A 22,858-nucleotide genomic window follows, 5' to 3' on the forward strand; every position below is an offset into this window, starting at 1 on the left:
GGTCTACACAGGAGACTCTTCATGCTTAAACCAGATGACAATTATTGAGATGCAGAATGTTGACATTTGGACTTTTTTAGTGCTCAGCATCTTCACCAAGGAGCTGGTCCTGGTGTATAAAGCACTGCAGAAGGATGTCATGTTATTGCCTTAGCGCTGTTTGGACCCATTCTTAAATGCTGTCCATGAGGGTCACCATCAATTTGGAAGTAGTCCCTCCTTTCTGAACCCAGCTCAGAGGAACTCTGTCATTAGACCACATTTGGAAATCGTCTGTTGACTGTCCTTGCCTTTGGAGAACACCCAGGAAGCCATGTGCCTGGCATCTTGATGAGGATTCAGCACAGGATCCAGACACCAACTCTATTGCACCTTCTGAGTTTGATGGCAGCCAGAATCTTCATGGTGTTGTTTATATACCTGAGGATCAGGATGTTGCACTGGACTTTGTGGTACCAGTGGCTGCAGAGCCACAATATCTTCACATGCCTGTCTTGATGTCAGATTGTGGATGTTGTATAATTCTGACCAGACTTCTGGTAGGGCTTTTCTTTCTGCATTCATTCCCATTGCAGATCTTGATGGCACATGCTTCATTAGTTGGGTGGCTGGGAAGCCCACCTAGTCTTCCACATAATGCAGGGAGTGTTGTTCCCATGGGGAAGGGGATTCATTAGTCAGTTATAACACAGAGCAGTACTCCTGTCTCCAAAGCCTTTGGACAAAAGTGCTTCTGAGTCATCTCTTCATCTGATCACTCAGACCACTGAGTGGTGCTTAATCAGAGGCGATACAAAGTTGTACTCCCTCTCCAAGAAAATGATCTATATAAATGACATTACACCATAGGAAGCATCATTCTCATGTTTAGAGGCTATATTTAGATGAGGTCTTTTGAAAGTAGGGTGCTCCAGTGATCAAATATTTTTCATTTCGGGTGAATGTAGTCTTTCCCCTCCTTTTGTTTTGTTCAGCCTGAGAGTGAAGAGGTAGTAGGGAATGCATTTTGTTTTTTGTGGCATAAAAGATTCCTTTGTGGTTTCTTGCTGATTCTGTTTCATTGCAGTTTTCAGTGAGGGAAAGACAAAACTCAGTCTCATTATCATATCGCGATTGAGAAAGCATGGCTGCAAAGTTCCTAGTAATATAAGAAACACTAACAATATTGCCAAGGGTGTCATTCTTGATTGGTGACAACTTGTTCTATCTCAGGGCTTAACTTCTGATGTGAATTCCCTGTTCTGCCAGACTTGTAGATGGGGATCTCAGAGGTGATTAATACTGCTAGGAATCCCTTCCCTTAGCAGGCTTGTAGTATAAATGGAAGTGGTTCATAGTTTTTTTATGGAGAGGTGCTCCATACAGCCTCACTCAGTCAGCTCATAGGTTGCTGTTTGCATTACCCATAAGACAGGCCGATACATATTTTTGCATCACATGTTAAATAAAGCTACTGTAAAATCTAATTTGTTTTAGTTTGTAGGAGGGTGTTCAGTGGCAGCTGTGGTATCATGTGTATTTATGTAGCTGACATGTATCATGGCATGCAAGCATCAGTGTGGAGGGAGTGGTTACAGACAGATTTGGTTTCTTAAGGACAGATCAGGCCTACTCAAATTGGTGGACTTCTTTGAAAAGGTCACCAAAGCAATGGATGATGGCAAAATTGATCACACGGCCTACCTTGACCTGGCCAAGGCATTTGACACAATACCTCACGTGGCCATTGTTGACAAACTCAGGAGGTTAGGTTCAAACCTGTATGTCACCCAGTGGATAGCCAGCTGGCTCACATACAGGTCCTTGAAGTTGGACTAGGGGAGTCCACCTCTACAAAGAGGCCAATCACAAGTGTAGTCCCTCAGGGATCAGATCTTGGGCTGTTCTTTTTTGGCATTTACTTCTCAGAAGTCAAGGCCAATGTCAGTGGTCTCTGGCTGCCTAAAGTTGAAGATGATTGCAAATTAGGAGCTGTCATTGAATCTCACACCAACACAAATGTTCTACAGGAGTGGCTGACACATACAAACTGGTGTCAGAGTAATGGACTAAAACTAAATGCCAAGAAATGTTTTGTAGTGTCCTTTGGGAAGTCATCCATCCCTGGTAACTATCATATTGACAATACACCTCTTGGAGTTGACCCAGTAGTCAGGGACTTGGGGACACACACACATAGTAATCTAGCCTTTGATCATCACGTGTCTACATTGGTTAGGAAATCATTTTATGTTGCGCAACTTATAAACAAAGGTATGGCATCTAAGTCCAAGGAAGTCATTGTTCCACTGTATTCAGCATTCATCAGACCTATCATTGAGCACAGTGCCCCTTTTGGTATGTACCTATCCAGGCATATCCAATAACCGGAACGTCCACAGAAGTTCCTCACTAAAAGAAGTTGGGCATAAGTAATATGTCCTATGCAGACCACCTCAAGGCCCTATCCCTGTATTCTGTCTCCTACAGGCTTTTGAGGGGAGATCTATGTTTGGCATACATGGCATTGTCAGACCCCACTCTGATGGATTTCCTGCATATCCACAAAACAAACCGTACCAGAATAACCCATTCTAAAGACTTAAACCTTGCCTGTGATATAAATAGGATCTTCTGGGGAGATAGGTATGTATCACCGAGACTACCCCGTCTATGGAACAGGCCCCCCCATCCATGTGAAGCAGAGTTCCTCCCTAGTCCAATTCAAGTGCAACTTGAACAGTTGGATAGGAACCTGGAAATTCATCCCTGGTTTGGCACTTCTGTCTCTGATGTAAACAGGTAACCTGTAAATGGTTCATTTCCCAGGTCCATGCTTACACTTATCAAGGGTATCAGAACACGTCAGATATTTGGGATGCATGGCTAGGCTTAAAAAGGCCTTTGTGGTCGTTAACCTAGTAAGCACCTTTGAACCTATATGTAAATGGTGGGACTGATGAAAAAAGTGTCAGATTCTGATTGGTGGAGAAGACACCAGTTCCAGCAAGGATGGTCCTAATGTGATAAGACTGCATCTGTTTTGCTTTCTTGGGAGCCTGTAAAGTGGTGGAGATGCATTAGAACAGTTATGTACACTTGATTCTCTTCCTTAGTCTGGAGTAGGTTGCAGTCCTGTCATGACTCTGGATAACTGCTAATTGACTTGATACTGAAAAGAGTAATTAGTACTGGCACACATGCTCAGACCTTAATAGTTTTACTTGTAGGTATGAGGAGTGTTGTTCTTAAGTAGTTACGGTGACATTGCCTGAAGACAGAATTTTGCTTGTTGAAGATGAGTAGGCTGGAACCAGCAAGTCCTTTTTCAGCTACAATCTTGTTACAGTATTACAACTGTTTTATAATATAAGTTTATGTAATGTTTTACGTAAAGCAAGATGAAAAAGTGAAATTTCTTTATAGACAACAAGTAGAAGGGAAAACTGAACAGTGTGAAGATAAGTGATATGCAGGCACATTACATCTACAGTTAGAAAGTTTGTCTAACAAAATGCAGTTGACCACTTTACATCAAGTGCATTGCCTTTAGTTCAGTGTATCATATGCAATACAGCTTTACATTGACACCTTGGACTATGGTGACCCTAACTTTAGGGGTTAATAAATTACATTGCATATTCCTATTAACATTTTTTTAAATAGCAGTGGATATGTTAAGTGAAAGTTAAAGCAGAACCCCAGGTATCTGAAGTGATTAGCAGTTGAAATGAAGTCTCCCTTGTGAAGACACTGCCATTTGCTAGTGATGAAGAGAAAGACATTTAGCTTCAGTTTCAATAAACTTTTGGGACAATCCAACAGTATTAAACCAGTTACAAGTTATGGTCAAGGTGATGGGACAGAGTGCCCTTGGCAAGTAGGCCATGTGTGAATTGTCTAAATGAGCTTTGGTTACTCCTTCTGGAAGTTGGTGTGCAACATTAGTGTAACTACAAGATGTTAAGTTGTCAAACTCGCCTTCATTCTTGCTGGATGGGTTCAGAGCCGATCCTCGGCTCCGACTCGGCACTTGCTAAGCTCGAGAGCTAATTTTACCAGCTCGAGGCAACCCTATATCCCATGATGCAAGGCATGACTACCCAGATCTCGTTTGCCGCTTCGCGAAGAGGTCTTCTTTTACCAGCTCAGGTAGTGTTTTTTGTAATTTAACTTTTTACAGTCTAAAATCTTCCCCTTTTTCAATCCTTTTTGTCTAGTATTAGAGTTAGTCCTCTATAGCCTATCTCCTTAACCCTATACTCCCTCAACCTAATAGGTTTAGTTATTTTCCCCTTCAGGCCTTAAGCCTCCCTTTCCTTAATTCCTGTCAGGGTGTTTGAGTGTTGTACTTAGCCCCCCCCCCTTCTTCTTAGTTAACTGTGTGGGTGAACTTTGTGTGTGTTGGTGCACTGGACATTATTATGTCCAAAGAATCGAAGGTCTCAGGCTTCAAGAAGTGTGACTCGTGCTGTCAGAAGATGTCTCTGACAGATGGTCACACTTCTTGCGTGTACTGCCTGGGACCTCTACACCTGCAGGACTACTGTGCCATTTGTCATTCTTTTAGCCACAGAGTCCTGCAGGAACGTAGGAATAAATTAATCCTACTAGGCTTATTGAAGCCAGAGAGCTCCCCGACCAAGACCGGGTCGGGGAAGCCCTCTAAGCCACCTAAGCCCCAGGCTTTCAGTTCGAAGCCTTCGGCTGTGGCTCCGACTCCTTCGGAGTCTAGGTCGGCTCCGGCCGGAGCTGAGCTTTCTCTCTTAGAGGCGGTGGTATCAGTGCCGGCCGGCTCAGATACACCTGCATCGAAGTCGATGTCGACTCCGACTGGAGCCGACATTTCCATGTCCCAGACTGGAGCCGATAAGTTATCGGCTCCGACTGGAACCGAGGGGTCTTCGGCTCCGATGGCTCCTACTAGGAAGAGATCTCGGTCTCCTTCCCTGGAGTCGATTCGCTCGGCTCCGGGATCTCTACATTCAGAGCGGAGCCATCGGAGCCGATCTTCTAGGTCTTCCAGGCTCTCTGACCATGACTTGGAGAGAGTGGTAAGCAGATAGCTGAAATCACAGGCACTGGCCCAGATGCTCCATAGCCCGTCTCAGCAGATGACCGCTTTCACTCATACCCCTGAATTTCCTCCTTCGACTCTCCTCCAGAGTTCGGAGCCGGAGCTTCTCGAAACCTTGACTGTTGGTGCATCGGAGCCGATGCCACCCCTTTCGGCTCCGTCGTCTTCTACTCCGATTTCCTCCATGATACCTTCCATGGAGGGATCCGGTCGTGACTCAGCGGGCTCCGAGGGGCGAGTGGCATCGGACCCTTGTCCGGCCCCGTTCTCCCTCTCGGAGCTTCGGCGTTGGTGAGTTCGGCACCGACATCGGCCTCGGAGCCTTCTCTTTCGGCGGGGCTGGGAGTTCCTGCTTCTCCGGAGCGGGAGCTCTCTGGCCTCCCTGGAAGGGGAGCCTTTGAGGTGATGAGGAGTGTTCTAGCCCCTCAGCTGAGTCAACAGTCGGTTCCATTAGCTCCCCCCTCCTCGGTGCCTGCTGATATCTCTTCCCACTCTCTTGCTCCCGGACCCAGAGATCCATCGCCCCAGGTTTCCCCACTGGGAAGAACTTCCTCTTCCGAGGTTTCTCCTGATCCTTCGGGGGAACCCCCGCGTAAGAGGACGTGCAAGAGGAAGCACATAGACTCCCCTGAGTCTACAACATCTGATACTGACTTAGATGAGTCGGAGGGATCCCCAAAGTCCCCCTCTGAGGATGTCTCCTTTTCAGACATCTTGGAACTCCTTAAACAGAGGGGGAACTGGCCTTCCATTAACCCCTCCGAGGATGAGTCAGTATACCTGGAGGCTTTTGGATCTCGACCTTCCACCTGCTGGGTGTCTCCGCCTTTCGACCCTCTCATGGAAGTGGTGGCTCGAGAAGGCGGCCCCGGATTCTGTGGAACCAGTCCCTAGGAGGCCATCTAAATTTATCACGGCCCCAGTAGACAAGCAGTTTCTCACCAAGGGTGTCCCTGTTGATGCCATGGTGGTGGCAGCTGCCACCAAGAAGGAACTTGCCGATCCTTCTGTACCTGTCCATCCTCCTAACAAGGAGTCTAGGACCATGGATAGGTACGGTAAGCGGATTTTTTCCTCAGCGACCTTCACTATGCGCTCGCTGAACTATCTCTGTCACTTTACCCGGCTTCAGAGAGATATTCCCAAGGAACTAGGTGAGGTAGTACAGGATCCGTCAGCTGCCGGGGCTCAAGAAAAAATTACCTTGCAGCTGGGAATCCTAAATTCCTTAACAAACTCCTCCATGCGGCTCATTTCTTATGCGGCCGATGGAGCGAGTAGAGCCGCAGGCACGGGAGTGGCCCTTAGGCGTCAGTCCTGGATGCGGCTTTGCAACTTCGCAGATCCCTTTAAGGCGTCCTTCACAAATACTCCCTTCGACGGTTTGGCTTTGTTTGGACCTCAAGTGAAGGAAACATTGACTAGATGCGAGCAGGACGGCAAGACTCTTTCTGCCGTAGGAGTCCGTTTCTCCACCCCTTCAAGACCTTATCCTAAAGGTCAGAAGGGAGGGAAGATGTGGTTCCGTAAGTCTCAGGGAGTCACGCCGGACGCACGTGGTCAGTTTACCCCCAGAGGCAGAGGTGGTAATAACAATAGACGTCGCCCTAGGGGCAGAAGGGGTCCGCAGAATCAGGGTAGCAGAGAGCCTCTCCCTGACAAACCCTTCCAGCATCCCTGAGGTGTTGCCCGACTGTCCACCCTTGGAGGCAGTCGGGGAAAGATTGTCGCTGTACCCAACAGCCTGGCTTTCCCTTTCTCAAGACATTTGGGTACAGTCGATCATATCCGAGGGTTACAAGATTCCCTTCAAAAACTATCCTGTTCCTCAGAAGGTATTCCTCCCAGATGTTGCACGGTCTAAGGGAGTTCTCAAAGCTGGAGGTATCAAAACTTCTAGCAAAAAGAGCCATCCAGCCAGTTCCAGCAGACCAAATAGGATCCGGGATCTACTCAAGATTCTTTTTGGTCCCCAAAAAAACGGGAGATTGGAGACCAATTCTAGACCTCAGCAGACTAAACAAGTTTGTCAAGAAGGCAAGATTCTGGATGGTCACGCTTCAGTCCATTTTACCCTTTTTGGGCAAGGACAACTGGATGTGCTCGGTAGACCTTCAGGATGCGTACTATCACATAAAAATTCACAGGCGCTCCAGATGTTTTCTCCGCTTTTGGCTGGGGACCAGTCATTTTCAATTCAGAGCCCTGCCCTTTGGTCTCACTACAGCCCCCAGAGTGTTCACCAAATGTATGGCAGCGGTCACGGCTCACCTGAGACGTCAAGGATTCCAGGTGTTTCCGTATCTAGACGACTGGCTCCTCACGGCCACCACCAGGCATCAACTTCTCCAGGCCAGGGACTACACTCTTCATATGTGCAGCCAGTTAGGAATTTCCATAAACTTCGAAAAGTCCTCCTTGTCACCTTGCCAGTCTATTACCTTTATAGGCGCAGAACTAGACACTGTTGGGATGTCAGCAAGACTCACAGATCAAAGGCTTCTGGACATCCAAAAATATGTTCAGATCATCCTACTCAGCAAAAAGACCAGGGCCAGGTTTGTCCTGAAAGTGCTAGGACTTATGGCGGCTGCCATCGTACTTCTTCCTTTGGCTCGCTTCCATATGCGGCTACTGCAATGGATGTTATTCACCCAGTGGTCCTTCCAGCAGCTTCCCATGCGCCACAAGATCATTGTGACACAATCTTGCAAGAGTCACCTGACCTGGTGGATTTCTTCCCCTCAAGTCCTCCAGGGCAGACCGTTTGTTCCCCTGGCCCCGGTTGCCACAGTCACATCGGATGCCTCCCTAATCGGGTGGGGGGGGGCATTATCAGGGCAGGATGGTCCATGGCACTTGGCAACCCTTCGAATACCATCTGCACATAAATGTCCTAGAGATGAGAGCAGTGCTTTTAACGTTGCAAGCCCTCAACGACTTTCTTCCTTTAGGAACTATTGCAGTTCAGACGGACAACATGTCCGTAGTATGGTACATCAACAAACAGGGCGGGACCAAGTCCTATCCACTGTGTCGAGAAGATCTCAGACTTTGGCAGTGGGCAATCTCCTCTCATCGGTTTCTGATAGCAACGCACATCCCCGGGAAATCCAACTTCATTGCGGACAGATTGAGCAGAGCTATTCTCATGCCTCACGAGTGGTCTTTCAAACAATCAGTAGTGGAGGAGAATTTTCAGAAGTGGGGCTTCCCTTGCTGCGACCTTTTTGCTATACCCCAAAACAGCAAATGTCCAGATTTCTTCTCCCTCTTTCCACTCCCAGGCCAACCCCCCAGAGACGCTCTAACCCAGGTTTGGCCCCGGGGACTTCTTTATGCTTTTCCTCCATTCCCCTTGATACCTCAAGTCATTCAGAAAGCTACCGTTTTGAGAGCCAAGTTGATTCTCATTGCCCCTTACTGGCCTCGACAAATTTGGTTCCCGTTCCTTCATCGCCATCTATTGGTACAGCCTTGGCGTCTGTACCCAGTTCCAGATCTTTTGACCCACCAGTCGGGTCATCTGCACCAGGCCATTCGCTCTCTCAACCTCACCGCTTGGTTGCTCCACTTCCTTCATTAGCCAGGCTTCCTATGATTTCTAATCCTGTACGGGATATCATAGTAGCTTCTCTAAAGTCCTCTACCAGAAAGATTTATGCGAGTAAGTGGCAGCGTTTTCCCTTCTGGGCAAAGTCCAGGGACATAGACCCCTTTACTGCCCCAGTTCAATCAGATTTGGACTTCTTAGCTGAGATTTTTCAGTCGGGTTCTTCTTCTTCGACAGTCAAAGTCCAGCTGGCAGCAATCTCAAATTTTCATGTTGGCTTAGCGGACCAGAACATAATGTCTCACAAGCTTTGTAAAGCCTTTCTCAGGGGTATCTTTCTACTAAAGCCCCCAATTAAAGATCCTCCTCCGCAATGGGACCTGAATTTAGTGCTGACATCCCTAATTCTTCCCCCCTTCTAACCGGCTGCTACATGCTCTTTAAAATTTCTCTCTTGGAAGACAATTTTTCTGGTGGCTATTACTTCAGCTAGGAGAGAGTCTGAACTTCATGCTCTCTGTGTTCGACTTCCTACTTGGTTTTCCACAAGGATAGAGTATCTCTAAGAACAAATCCATCCTTTTTGCCCAAGGTGGCTTCCCAGACGAATCTTAACCAGTCTATTGATCTTCCAGTATTTTTCCCAAATTATTCGGACAGAGCGGAACAGAAACTGCATTATTTGGATGTTCATCGCCAGCTCAGATACTACTTGGATAGAACTAAACAATTCAGAAAATCTGATCAGCATTTTCTTTCTTATGCAGAAAACAGAAAAGGTCTCCCGGTCTCCAAGGTGACCTTATCGAAATGGCTCTCTTCCACTATTTCCCATGTTTATCTCCTTAGGGGCAAAGAATTGCCCTCTAAACCTAAGGCACATTCTACTAGAGGCCTAGCCACATCTACAGCCTTTCAGGCTAGGCTACCTATTGACACCATTTGTGCAGCAGCCACTTGGGCCACGCCTCATACCTTTGTCTCACATTACAAATTGGACCTGGCCTCCAGAGACAGAGCTAGGTTTGGTTCCACAGTTCTCAAGAGTCTGTTCCATTGAGCCACCCAGGATAGAGGTGCTAGGGACGCGGTCCCATCCAGCAAGAATGAAGGCGAGTTTGACAACTTAACATTAAGAAGTTATGTACCTACCGTAACGTTCCATGTTAGTTGTCTTCTCTCGCCTTCTTTCTTGCGTCCCTCCCTCCTTTCCCCCTAGCCTGGACAGACCTTGAAGTTGTACTCTTCTCTGGGGACGAGTTTATTCTTCCTATGGACTCCAGTTGTGAGTGGTCACTAGTTTACTAGTTCCCCTGTGTTGTGTTTACACATTTGGTTACTTTCTTCTCCTTCTGTTGGAAGAAGATAATGGGCATATTTCTATAGCTACCAAACGAGATCTGGGTAGTCACGCCTTGCATCATGGGATATAGGGTTGCCTCGAGCTGGTAAAATTAGCTCTTGAGCTTAGCAAGTGCCGAGTCGGAGCCGAGGATCAGCTCCGAACCCATCCAGCAAGAAAGAAGGCGAGAGAAGACAACTAACATGGAACGTTATGGTAGGTACATAACTTCTTATTATTGTTATGTAAAGACTTGACACATAGTGTTAAAGTTTAGGGTTGGGGTGCAGCTTTATGGTTCCTATGTCAACAAGTGAACGGTTTCACAAGTCAAAACATATATATATATATAGGTCTACTTCTAAATTTCAAAGTTTCAAAACTTCAAATTTCTTATGGTTGAGACCATACAATCAAAGTTTTGAAACTTTGAACCGTTTAAATGGAGATTGCAGTACAGAGCAGAACAGTGTATTTACCTCTTTCCTCTCTGTGGTGTGATCTCAGAGTTCGTAATATTTAATTAGCAGGGGGGCTTGCCCCCCTGCAAAATCATAAAAAAAAGATTTTTTTTTTATTTACATTTCGTAGTTTTAAAATTTCAGTCTTATAGTCTCAAACATAAGAAATTTTTGAAATTTAGAAGTAGATCTATATATATATATATATATATATATATATATATATATATATATATATATATATATATATATATATATATATTTTCTCTCTCTCATTTCTGATTTCACAAGTCCACCACTTTATCTCTTTTTTTCTCATTCTGAAAAGCAGCTTAAGCAAATCAGTTACTCCTGTCCAATAGTAGTAACTGTCAACATCCAAATGATTATATTACCTCATTGCTGGGTTCCTGGTCCGGAAGATAACATTGTCTGCAGTTGGCACAGAGGATTAAGGAGCTGTTAACGAGCTGTTTCCTGTGATCCACTGGTCCAGAGTTTGATTCCCTCAGCCTTCATAGCTTAACTATGTGACTGAGCAAGTGATTTAACCAGACAGTTTTCCCAGACTGACTCTGAAAAAGGTCTATGGAGATCAGTGCTCTACCCCATTAAACAAATAAAATAAAAGCAGAGAAATAAGTATATTTGTAGAGATTGTGAGTAATACTGGCACCAATAATTGCCATCTGTGGAAGTATAAAAGGTGTTCAATTACCAATTTTCCAAGTTTCTGTTAGAAGAAAGGCCATATTGTGATAACTTGGATTGTACAGTGAGATTGTAGACTGAATCAGATGCAATGGTTTGAGTAAAAAGAAAAAAAAATACTCCAATTACAACAGTTTCAGATAAGATGAAAGCTACTTAGCAACCAGTACTTGTGCAGATGTCCATCATTTTTTGTATTCTTTGCTTTATTACAGTATTGTGATGTATGGAGCATCATGATTATGCTCCAAAATCATAGGGGGAAAAGACAAACCTGTTAAGCACTACCATAGAGCAAGACCTAACCATAACAGTACTTTTAGAGGTGTGTATCAATTGTTGCATACTCCTACATGTTGTGGTGAGGTATAAGGGAAGGAATGTTCATTTAGTCCTTGAATATCTTTCCACCTATATCCAGTGAAGTTTACAGACTTAATTTGTAAGTAACTTCTTTAAATTAGGGCAGTGTTTAAAAACGGTCTCTATTTCCTTACTTGTTGTCTACATGATAACCACTTGCTAAGTATTTCAATGACTTTGAAAGCTAGTAAAAACACATTGCATTGTTTTTTCTTTTGTAACTGATAGTACATGGAGTAAATAAGTCTTCATGCACTAAAAAGAGTTATGACTGGACTTCGTAAGGTGAATTTTTTGACATAAATGTCTCAAACACATAAAAACATGGTCACAATCGGAGACTTGATCATAAAAGAAAATTATGTACTTACCATAATGATAGATCTGTTTTGGCTGTTTTCTTCCTTCCTCAATGTATGGGTCTCAAATCTGACTTTCGCCACTTTCAAGCTTCTAGATCTGGTGCTCAGGCTTTTCCCCTTATTCAGAATCCCTGGTGTTATGTGAAGCATCTCAGATTATGTTTACCCCCAAGAAGGAGTATGAAATCTAAGACAGAAGGAAGAAAAGAACAGCTGGAAAAAACGGGTCTTGATAAGTAATCTGAAGGAGCCAAGGTTAGATCAGGTACAGAAAAAAAGCAGGAGCCAGAAGATCAAATGCTGTTAGACAAATGGAAGGTGGGAGCGGAGTTGAGGAAGGATGAAAAGAAACAACACAATTCTGTCGTTATGGTGAGTACATATTTTTTGTATCTGATGTCTTTTCCATCCACTCCTCAGAGTATGGGACCAGAGTCCCCATCTGCAGTAACATATGGGTGGCCTTATTGAAGGATATTCCGGAGCACAGCTAAACCAGAAGAGGCTGTTGATTTGAATTGCAAGTCTAAATTATAATGAATGTGTGAACCTTGCTCCAAGTGGCAGCTGCACAAATGCCATCAAGAACTACTCTGGGAAAGAATGCTGTTGGTGAAGTGACTGATATAGTAGAATGCCCTTTTGCAGGAACACACAAGGACAGTCCCATCTGCTTGAAAACATAGGAGATGCACTCAGACAACCAGTGGGAGAACGTAACCTTAGATACTCCTTTTCACATTTTGACAGGAGAATGGGAGAGAAACAACTGATCAGTTTTTCTGTTCTGGTCTGATGTAAATAGAACCTTAATTGATGGTGAACATCTAGTGAATGTAATGTGTATTCACTTTTGTTTGAAAATATTGGGAAAAACACAGGGAGATATATGGATTGGTTAATAGAGTTTTCAGAAGCCACCTTTGGAAGAAAAAGATTTGGCTCTTAAACTCGCTGTGTCTTTGTGGAAAAACCAGGTACAGAGATTTAGCAGACAAATCCTCCTTGCAGAAGTAACAACAACTAAGAAGAGTTTTCCATGACAAGAATTTTAAATTACCTTTGTCAGCTGGTTCAAAAGGAGGACTAGTTATAGCTTGTAGTAGAATGGTAAAATCCCATTGAGGAACTGAGTTTTTTAGTGGAGATTGTAACAGAAAAATTCCTCTAAGAAGGATGTGATTGAGGTATGATCCTCACCAGTGTGAAAAGATGATATGGCTGCTAATTGTACTTTGATAATGGAATAGCTAGCTTCGTTCTGAAAAAGGTCTGCCAAGAATTCCAGGGCTGAAGAAGGATCAAGACTGTTCTCAACTGCCCAGATGGAGAATCTTTTCCTTTTGTAAATCTTATGTGTAAAAGGTTTCTGGGAAGATTTTAGAATATGAACAACCAAGGATAAAAACCTGGACTGTCTAGCCATAATTGGAAAAGAAATCGTGTCCAATTTGAGGGAGTGAATGCCCAGGTGAGGCAATTCTGACAGGTGAGAGAGTAGATCTGGAACAAGCTCGGCATCCAAGGGATGTACTAGATGAGGCTAGAGAAAGGGAAACTATACTTATCAAGGTCAATAAGGGGCTATGAGAGTGACTTTCTCGACAGTGCCTTCTGTAAAAATTTTGGGATCAGAGGAATGGTGGGGAATGCTTAAAGGAGTCCTGGCTGGGCCAGCTGTGGGACAGAGCATCCCTGAGGGGTCAGAGTGAAGAATTTACTGCACTTAGAGGTGAGGGGGGAACACAAAGAGATCACAGCAAGGTTGGCCCCAGTGGCTGAATATCTGGTCCAAAACTGCTGCATTGAGGGACCAATCATGAGGAAGAAGGATAGACCTGCTCAGTTTGTGCGGTAGCACATTGGACTTGCCTGGGTTATGCGTTGCTACAAGAAAGTAGTGTGAAGATATCGCCCATTGCCACACTCTCTTGGCCTCTCAACACAACAGGAAAGGTCTGTTTCCTCCCTTTTTGTTGATGTACCAGACAACTGCCATGTCTGTCTGAATGGATATCACATCTATGGGAAGAGTGTCCTGAAAGACCTGTGGAGGACCACTCAGATCTCCAGTGTGTGTATGTGAAGTCTGACCTCTGACTATCATCATGTGCCTTGAACTGTCTTCCCCATATAATGCCCCCCACCCCAAGTGGGAAGCATCTGTAGTCAGTGTGGCTTGGGAGGAAGAAAGAATTGAGAGACATGTAGTTACTTCAGTCACCATCAGATGTGTGATTTGCAGATTTCCATTAAGATTACTATGAAAGATATTCATTGCTGTTTTATTGAGCATTGAACTGCAAGACTCCACTGACGAACTCGGGTGTAGTATCTGGCTAGGGGAACAAGGGTAATTGATGCTGACATGAACCCTAGGAGATGGAGACTCATTCTTGTTGGTGACTTCTGAAAGGACAGAATTAAGTCTTGATGGCAAATGGTTGCAGTTCCTGTCTAGGGAAGTCTTGCAATTTGAAGTCTTGTGCCCAGCTGTGCTACATTGAATTCTAAGAATTGCATTGGGCAAAGATTGTATTTCATCAGATTGACCATGATGGCCAGGTATGATCAGAGGTAGAGCAAGGAGTCCCTGGCTTGGAAGAGTAGATCCTGGGTAGGGACACTAATGAGCCAGTCGTCTAAGTAAGTGAACACCTGGAACCCTTGCAGTTGGAGACTGGCCGCAGCTACTGCTGTACACTGAGTAAACACCTTGGGGTCTGTGGTAAGACCATAGGGTAGAACTCTGCACTGAAAATGACTGGCTCCCAGACACCAGTGAAGATCATCCCTGGAGCTTTTGTTCATCTTTATGTGGCAGTATGCATCCTGAAGATCTGTCAAGCACATCTAGTCTCTGTTCCTCAGAAAAGGTAGAATAGACTGTAGTGTGACCAGCCGGAATTTTGTTTTCTTTGCAAAAGTGTTTAGGTAGTTAGCTCCAGAAATGGCCTGAGGTCGTCTCTTTTTTTTTTGCACTGAAAAGAACCTTGAATAAATTCGAGATCCTCACAACCTCTTGGGTGACTTGATTCATTAGGAGCGACTTTATTTCTGAAGCTGCCACTTACCTTTGAGAGAGTGGAATTTCTGGAAGTTTTTTGGGACTGAAAGTATTTTAATTTATTTATTTATATTTGTTTACCGAGAAATTCCGACTGGACATAGGTCCTTTTTCAGCGGATGCCCAGGGAGAAAAGCTCCACATCATGTACATGATAAATAGAGATACAAAGTTGCAGCATTAGTAAACAACATTACAGGTTGTTGGCTTTAATACAATAACAAGATATTGATTATCAAAAGCATATACAGAAAATGTTGCAAGTTAAAATAGTTGTCATTTATAATATTAGTAACAAAGTTGTCAGACAAGATGTTAAAGTATGTAAAGACAACTAGCTATTTCTGACTGTGGTTAGTAGTGGCGGTAGTATAGTTGGGTTAAGAGTCTAGGTGGGGGGGTAAGGGTGGGGGTGTTAGTCTGGATTAGAATAAGGACAAAGCCACTGCAAATTTAAGTGGAATTTGAGCGCAGTCTTGAAAAGGCTACTGGAAGGTAGAGTAGTTATAGAGGGTGGAAGATTGTTTCAAAGTTTAGATATGGTAGATGAAAATACAGCTTCTCCTGCTGAGTTTTTGGGTTTGATAACAGTGAGTTGATTTTTGTTGCTTGATCTTAGGGGTCTAGTGGGGTGATAGGGTTGGAGAAGGGTTTGAAGGGAATGGATGTTAAAGGGGTGGTTAATAAGTTTGAGCGAGGGTGAGTTGATTAAAGTGAAAGAGTTGTGGGAGTTCTAGCCAGTTTAGTTCTTTAAGGGAGATACAATGATGGCTGTGGTAGGAGGTGGCAAATTTAGCAATTTTGTTGTAACAAGCTTCCAGCTTGTATAGGTCTGTCTGTTTAATGTTTCTAAGTATGGGGGATGCATAGAGTAGGGTGGAGATTAGTTGGGAATTGGCTATGGAGATTCTAGCCTCCTTTGTTAGGAATTGGCGGCTTAGATATAATGCACCAAGTTTCTTGTGAAGTTTTTTTATTGTGAGAGATATGTGGGTGTCAAATCTAAGTTTGTTGTCTATTTCCACACCAAGTAATTTTGTGTGTTCTGATGGAGAGATGATGGTATTGTCTTTGGCAAGAATGTTGAAGTGGGGGGTGTTTTGTGTGGCTTTGGAAGGTTGGAACAGGAGACGTTTTATCTTACTTGGGTTGAGTAGGAGCTGAGCATTGGACAGCCAGCTTTCTACAGAAGAGAATGATTCCTGTGTGATTTGTTGTAGTTCTGGGAGAGTAGCGTCATCTGCGTACTGTACAAGAGATGCTTGTGTGGTGGCAGTATGTAGGTTGTTAGTGAAAAGTGAGAATAGCAGAGGGCCAAGGATAGACCCTTTGGGAACTCCGAGTAACTGGGAGGCAAGGTGATATGCTATCATCCCAGATTACTGATTTCTGGTGTCTGTGTAGATAGCTGTGGACCAATTGCAGGCTGGTTGTGAGAAGGAGAGGTTGGGGAGTGTAGAGAGTAGTAGCTCATGAGATACCATGTCAAAAAGGCCTTTGAGAGATCTAGAAATACGGCAGTAGAGAAGAGGCCATTGTTTTTGTGATTAAGTATAGTGTTTATGAAGGAGAGCAGAGCGGAGCTAGTGCTGTGATATGGTCTGAAACCATGTTGGGTTTTGGAGAGGAGATTATTAGCTAGGAGGTAGTTGGAAACATGGGTGTTGATGCATTTTTCAAGTATCTTGGAGAGAGGGGGAGAAGAAAGCAATGGGGCGGTAATTGGAGAGGTCAGTGAAGGGGGGTGCCTTTATGGAGGGGAATGATGTGGGATATTTTCCTTATCGAGGGAACATAGCCTTCTGTTATGGAACAGTTTATTAGAATTGAAATTGAGTAGGCTAGTGTATCAGATGCAATTTTGCTTTACTTTTTCAAGTATTCAGAGGGGAGGTTGTCAGCTGTGAGTTTGGTGGGTTTAAGTTTTGACAATGGTCTTTTTATGTTGGAAGTAGGTACTGAGGTGAAGAAGAAAAGAGGAGTGGGGGGTTTAGGGTTAGGAGTTGGGGGGCTGTTCTAGTGAAGTGTTTGTTTAGAGATGTTATAGTTTCAGTGAAGTGTTTGTTGAAGGATTCAGCAATACTGCTGGAGGAAGGAGGAATGAACGGCTGGGGGATATCAACCTCTCCTGGGTGGAGGATATTGTTAATAGCGGACCAGAATTGCTTAGGGTTGTGATTGGTAGAGTTTAGGGTGGATTTATAGTAGAGGGATTTGTCTAATTTGTTATGCTTTTTGGCTTTATTGCGTAGTTCAAGGAATGATTGCCTATCTGAGTTATTTTTTGTTAGACACCAGTGCTCCCAGCCCTTATCTCTGGATTCCATTAGGGTTCTGGTGGCCTTTTGTAACCATGAGGCACACCTGGATCTGACTTTGCCATTTCTTACAGGAGCATGGCTGTTTAGGATGGAGTGGCAGGTACTGTTGAAGAAGTGGACAGCCTCATCTAGGTTGAGGTATTTTAGTGGTGACCAGTTATTTTTTTTGCAGGGAGGGGATGAAGGAGTTGGGGTATAGTATGAAAGGGGATGTAATAGCCTCTGGTTATTATCCTCTGCACCCATTTGTCTTGAGTGATGGACAAAGATGCCTCCAGAGTGCAGCAGTTGGGCAAGTTTTCAGCAGTGCTGAAAAGGTTTCTCCGAGAATGAACCTCAGAAGCACTGATTCTGTGGGCCACTTTGACACTTGGGCAATGTCCATTATAAGAGTTCATACATCTGCTGCTGGGGGCCCTGTCTGCAGGCATGTTGGGTAAGAATCTCTATGATTTAGGGAACCAAGATTTCTTGCCTCATGTTTGATTCCTGGAAAAGGTCCATTGAGGGGTCAAACATATGATTACTATGGCAGAAAGATATTTGTCCTGTTTTTCACTCTTGGAGATAGCATCATTCACTTTGGAACCAAAACATGTTGATCCATCATAGGAGGCATTCACGAAGGACATCTTGAAGTGTTCTACAAAGTTGCAGAGCCTCATCCAGCCATATTGCCTTATAGATATACCTGTAACAGCTGCTCTAGATGCACCCTCAATAGCACTGGAGATAAGGGGCATAAAAATATTGGACATAGATTGAAGGTTGGCTAACTGTGTATCAGTGAATTTTCTTTAATCCACAGACATGGTCTCTGAGAAAGATTTGGAGATTTCTTTGGTCATATCTCTCTGAAATTGTGTAGCAAGTGTCAGATAATTTAAAGCTCTAACAGAGAAACTGGATGAGACGTACACTTGCTACCCAAATCTATCCAGCACAAGAGAATCTCTGTTTGGTGGATGGACAGAGGAACTCTTTTCCAACAATCCCTTCTTGGTAGCTGCCACTACCACAACCAAGGAATCTACAGCTGGGCCTTTGCTTTAATGGGGACAGTCTTTGGGCAGTTAGAAATTTGTCTAGTTTCTTGGGAATAGGTTCCACTGTGTCTTGTTCCTTCCAAATCCATGTGGAGATCAGGTCAATTATTTTGCTTGCGGGTGGTACCACCCAAAATGTAGAAGAAATATAAAGATGAAATACTAAATGCCCAAGGTAAAGGAAAAGAGAAAGAGAAAAGTTAGAGGAGGAGCAGAAATAGTCAAAAAGTTTTAAACTACAAAACAGAGATTTTTGAAAAATAATTGTCTCAGTTCCTGACCACTCACAGATCTGTCCTGCTCTTGTGGTGGCAAAGAAGATCTGGGATATTTCACATAACACCAGGGATTATGGGTAAGGGGGGAGCCTGAGTACCAGATCCAGAAGCTTGAAAGTGTCTAAATTCGGACCCATAAATTTTGGAACGGACTGAAAAGACGTCAAATACCTCTGTGTTCTGCATCTGCATAGAGGGATATTATGGCGTTGTAAGCTATATGTAGAGTGCGTCTTTTCATTACCTCACATGCTAGATTTGCTTGACTTGATTTCACATTGCCTTTGTCTTTTGTTATAATCTTTGTAATATCCATAGCCCACTGGGACTATTGCATTTCAGATTTTTTAAGCAGAAAAAACAAAATAAGCTGATTTATAAAACAGCTCCACATACTTTTCATTATGAAGAGGTGAGGCCTTGATTGATTTTTTTTTTCTTTTTAACGTTAAACAGCTTCCAGAACTGAGACACTGATACCAAATGAAACACCTTCGTGTCTTGGTATGGCAGAAATCAGTAGAAAAGACAACCTTCATTTTAATAAAAGTGTAAATAATTCTTTTTCTATCGTCTTAAGTACAGGGTCTGTCATGAAAACCACACATTTCAAAAAAAGATACCCCCACTTACTTGCATCACGAAGTAGTAGAGCACTAGCACCTATCCAGTAAAGATGTACATGGGGAATATCATGTTTGCTTTTGTTGCTTGTGTGTCTGTCGAGTACTAGAAGTTCCAACTCTTGTATGACACTGACTAAGATAATGCTGACATTAGAAAATAGCATTCCTCCGAGATATCAGTGAAATGTAGGTGACTAATAAGTGTATAAAACAGAATGCTTTACACAAAATAAAAATGATAACAGAAACTGCTGCCTCATCCACATATTTTTTTGACCTTTGGTGCATGTGGAGAGCAATTCCACCACATTTATAAATCAGATGGCATGAAGTTCTGGATTTACTAGAATCAGTGTGGCTAGTAATACCAGTAGGTAGTATGAAGGCTTTATTTATCCATTTTGCTTTATGTACTACTGAATCGAAACTAATTTACCATCTTATCTTTTGAGTGCTGGATTTTTTCACTCTGTTTAGCTGGGCTCTATCAAGCTGCACAACACTACCAGCCATGACATTGTGAATCTGGAAATGACCTTAAATTCAGTGTCATACTATCAGGGAAATAACCATTTCTCTGTTTGATTATTCTTGTTTACTGTTGGTGTTAAATGAAAATACCAAGGACAACCTAGTCCTTACAGTCCATCTTGGAGAACTACTTCAGTCTGTCACTGTGTAACACATCTGTCTCCCTTAGTATCCTTCACCAAATATTTAGTATTCATCATACCACTGGTACTTCTATCTCAACCCCCAAAATTAGTACTGTTACTATTCTTCATGAAGTCAGTACCCCCCCCCCCCCACACACACACACACACACACAGCTTAAACTACTACCGTTCTGTAACTTGGAGGCCTTCTTGGTGTACTGTATCAAACCACTAATACTCGGGTTTGTCCAACCCACCAGCATTCCGTTATTCTTCAGCAACCTTCAACTCCCTTTTCAACCAACAGGAATTTATTCTAACTTAGATGTACTATATACTCCCCCTTTTTTTTTCTCTCTTCTACAGGACCTCACCCGGCACACAGTTGACCCATTTATTCTGCCTGGACAGGGCATAGCATTTGTTCTTGCCTACTGGCCCCATACCAGGTGCATTAAACCCCTCCCCACGGGAGACTTTCAGAACTCTCCATTTGCTGCCTGCTAGGGGGAGACCTTAGCTCACAGGTGCAAGTGCACCACAACAGCTTGGGCTCTCCTTGATGTCATTGAAATGGCAGGTCCAAGCCACCTCTCTGCCAAGATTGACGAGCCAACAGTGGCTGCTTACTCCCATCCTCCTCAGCCAGTACCTACAGGCACAAGAACCACTATGCCTGCGACAACTTACTTCACTCATTAAACCTTTGTTTCAGCTGTAATAGAGCCCTTCCGTATTTCAGTCTGCTTAAAACTTTCATATCAAATTTAATAGCTCCATCATGACTGTCAGTCTCCCTAAAATGTCTGTGGCTTGATATTCCAGATTATCACTTTCTAGCACTGTGGCTAGACAGTCTGCTTTCACTCCTTGTGCAGGTAGCCTGAGCTTGGTGTTCTAAGGCAGTACAGCAACTGCCATGTCTTACCAGTTACCCATTACTCATAACATGCATTGTACTTATATTTGAGACAGATCTCTCCCTCTGTTAGCATACAATTCACATCACTATACACCACATGCATTGCATCACTAGACCTCAAATTTATGCTGAGCCTATCAAGAAAAAGTTATGTGAGCCTCCTAGCATCCAAGAGACTATGGCTTCCAGCACTCAAGTCTGTACTTAGTCACCACTTACTAACACCCATATAACTAACTAGAGAGTCATCTTAATAGCAGACCTATACAAACAGGGCAGAAAAATCCTGATTTATGCTTTGGAATATTCTAATCATTGGTGACTCTGGACTTCAGCACACTGACTCCTCACTTGCCTGACTAGCAAGAGTACGGTTACAGTAAGTTGCAGGTGCCTAGATTCATGACATCACAAGGGCTGCAAGTACCTATAAGCACAACACATACAATTAAGACCTAGTAATGGCCCATGTGGGATTAAATGACCTTAAGCACTCCGTGTGCATTCAGACATGCAAAGAGATATGATGGACCTTATTATCCTCTTGTTGGAATTAGAAAATACACTAGTCTTGAGTAGTACCCTGTCTTCATCCAGAATGATGCCTGAATTCCAAGACATGATTATTGGCTTTAGCAGTTGAATAAGTAGTAGTTGTCATTCAAAGGGGATCCAGGATTTGTCTGCTTGTGATAAACCCGTGAATACGATTTCCTGATGTTCTTCGTGTTTCACTGTTGCAGTCATTACATTTGGGTAATCTGCTGGCAGGTTACCCTCAGTCTGCCTGAATTCCAAAGTCTTGGGTCCTGAGTCGGTTGCTGTCTCCTCTTCCATGACATCAGGTCGACAGGGGTTTAAAACATGCAGCCAGTGCCATTTTCTTTAGTCTTTCTTGCCACACGGTGCCCGAAGCAGAAGCATTTCGCAAGTGCAGGTCGGCCGACTACTGAAATATTCGAGTTTGAGTTTCAGAACCGAAGTCTTCACTAAAGCTAAGTACCCCGTTGGAGAAAATTTTTTCTTGCTCCATACCAATGACAGAAAAAGTTAATAATTGTATTACTTGTGGAAGCAAACACCTCATAAGGATTTCCATTTATACTGTATTCCTTGCCTAGGCCCTGATCACAACGTGCCTGGCTGTCGGTTTTGTGCTAGATTTAACCAATGTACTATTACGCGTCGGTATATTTTTGCCTCAAAGTATTTTGGAAACATATTTAACTACCCAGAAATGTTGTCGGATAGCAATCTGACTACCGAAGTACATAAACAAAACGCAAAGAAAAGGACAGAGAGAGACAGTCAAGGTCCAAAACCGATGGCAAAGCTTCTCCTAAGCCAGTCGCCGGTTCACCGGTACTCAGTGAGGCGCTTTCGCAGCCCCTGATGCCCACTACTTTCGAGTCGCAGGCCTCTACCGACACCCATGTGGAGTCCGGCATGCCTTGAGATACTTAAAGTATTGGACCGACGGATGTATCTCCCTCGGATGGGTCCGGAGCCGTTGAGCAGGCACTGGCTTCTGAGGGTGTATTCAGGCCTCAACATTTGTATATCAAACCAACGACAGCTGCAAAACCAAAGACGAAAGCAACTTCTAAAACTAAAAAAAAATGACGCATGAGCCACGTGCACAGGCCTCTGTGCATAAAAAAACAGATGATCAAAATGGCTGAAGACCTTATTACCTTGATGAGGGGTACCCATCCCCCTCCAGATAAGAGGCCTAGGCAAGACACTGATTATGATTCTTCAGGTCAGGTTTCTATTTCTTCTGATTCCTCTTCTAATCAGGAATTATCTGTACCTCCCTATGAGTATTCAGATGCAGAGGAATCTATACCACCTACATCACCTCCTGAGGATTATTCATTTGGAGAAACCTTGCATACTTTGAGGGAGCATTTTCACTGGGAGAGTCAAGATTTCTCAGAATCAAAAAAGAGGCTCAGGGATTTCCTTATCCCTCAGCACAGCCCTTTAGCCATACCCCCTGCTTTAGACATTGTGGATTATGTGTTTTCGGAGTCTAGCTTGACCCCTGACTCCTTACCTCCAGCTCCCAGCAAACCTGACAGATATTACAGG

The 22,858-nt window shown here is 43.7% G+C and overlaps 1 protein-coding gene across 4 annotated transcripts in view; it reads left to right on the forward strand.

The window, feature by feature from the left end:
* The window catches only part of NUP37 (nucleoporin 37), a 1,368,290-nt gene that overhangs the window by 969,292 nt on the left and 376,140 nt on the right, over positions 1-22,858 (forward strand). The window lies entirely within an intron of this gene.

This window comes from Protopterus annectens, chromosome 11.part0, assembly GCF_019279795.1.
Source record: "Protopterus annectens isolate FY-2018-M chromosome 11.part0, PAN1.0, whole genome shotgun sequence".
NCBI lineage: Eukaryota > Metazoa > Chordata > Ceratodontiformes > Protopteridae > Protopterus > Protopterus annectens.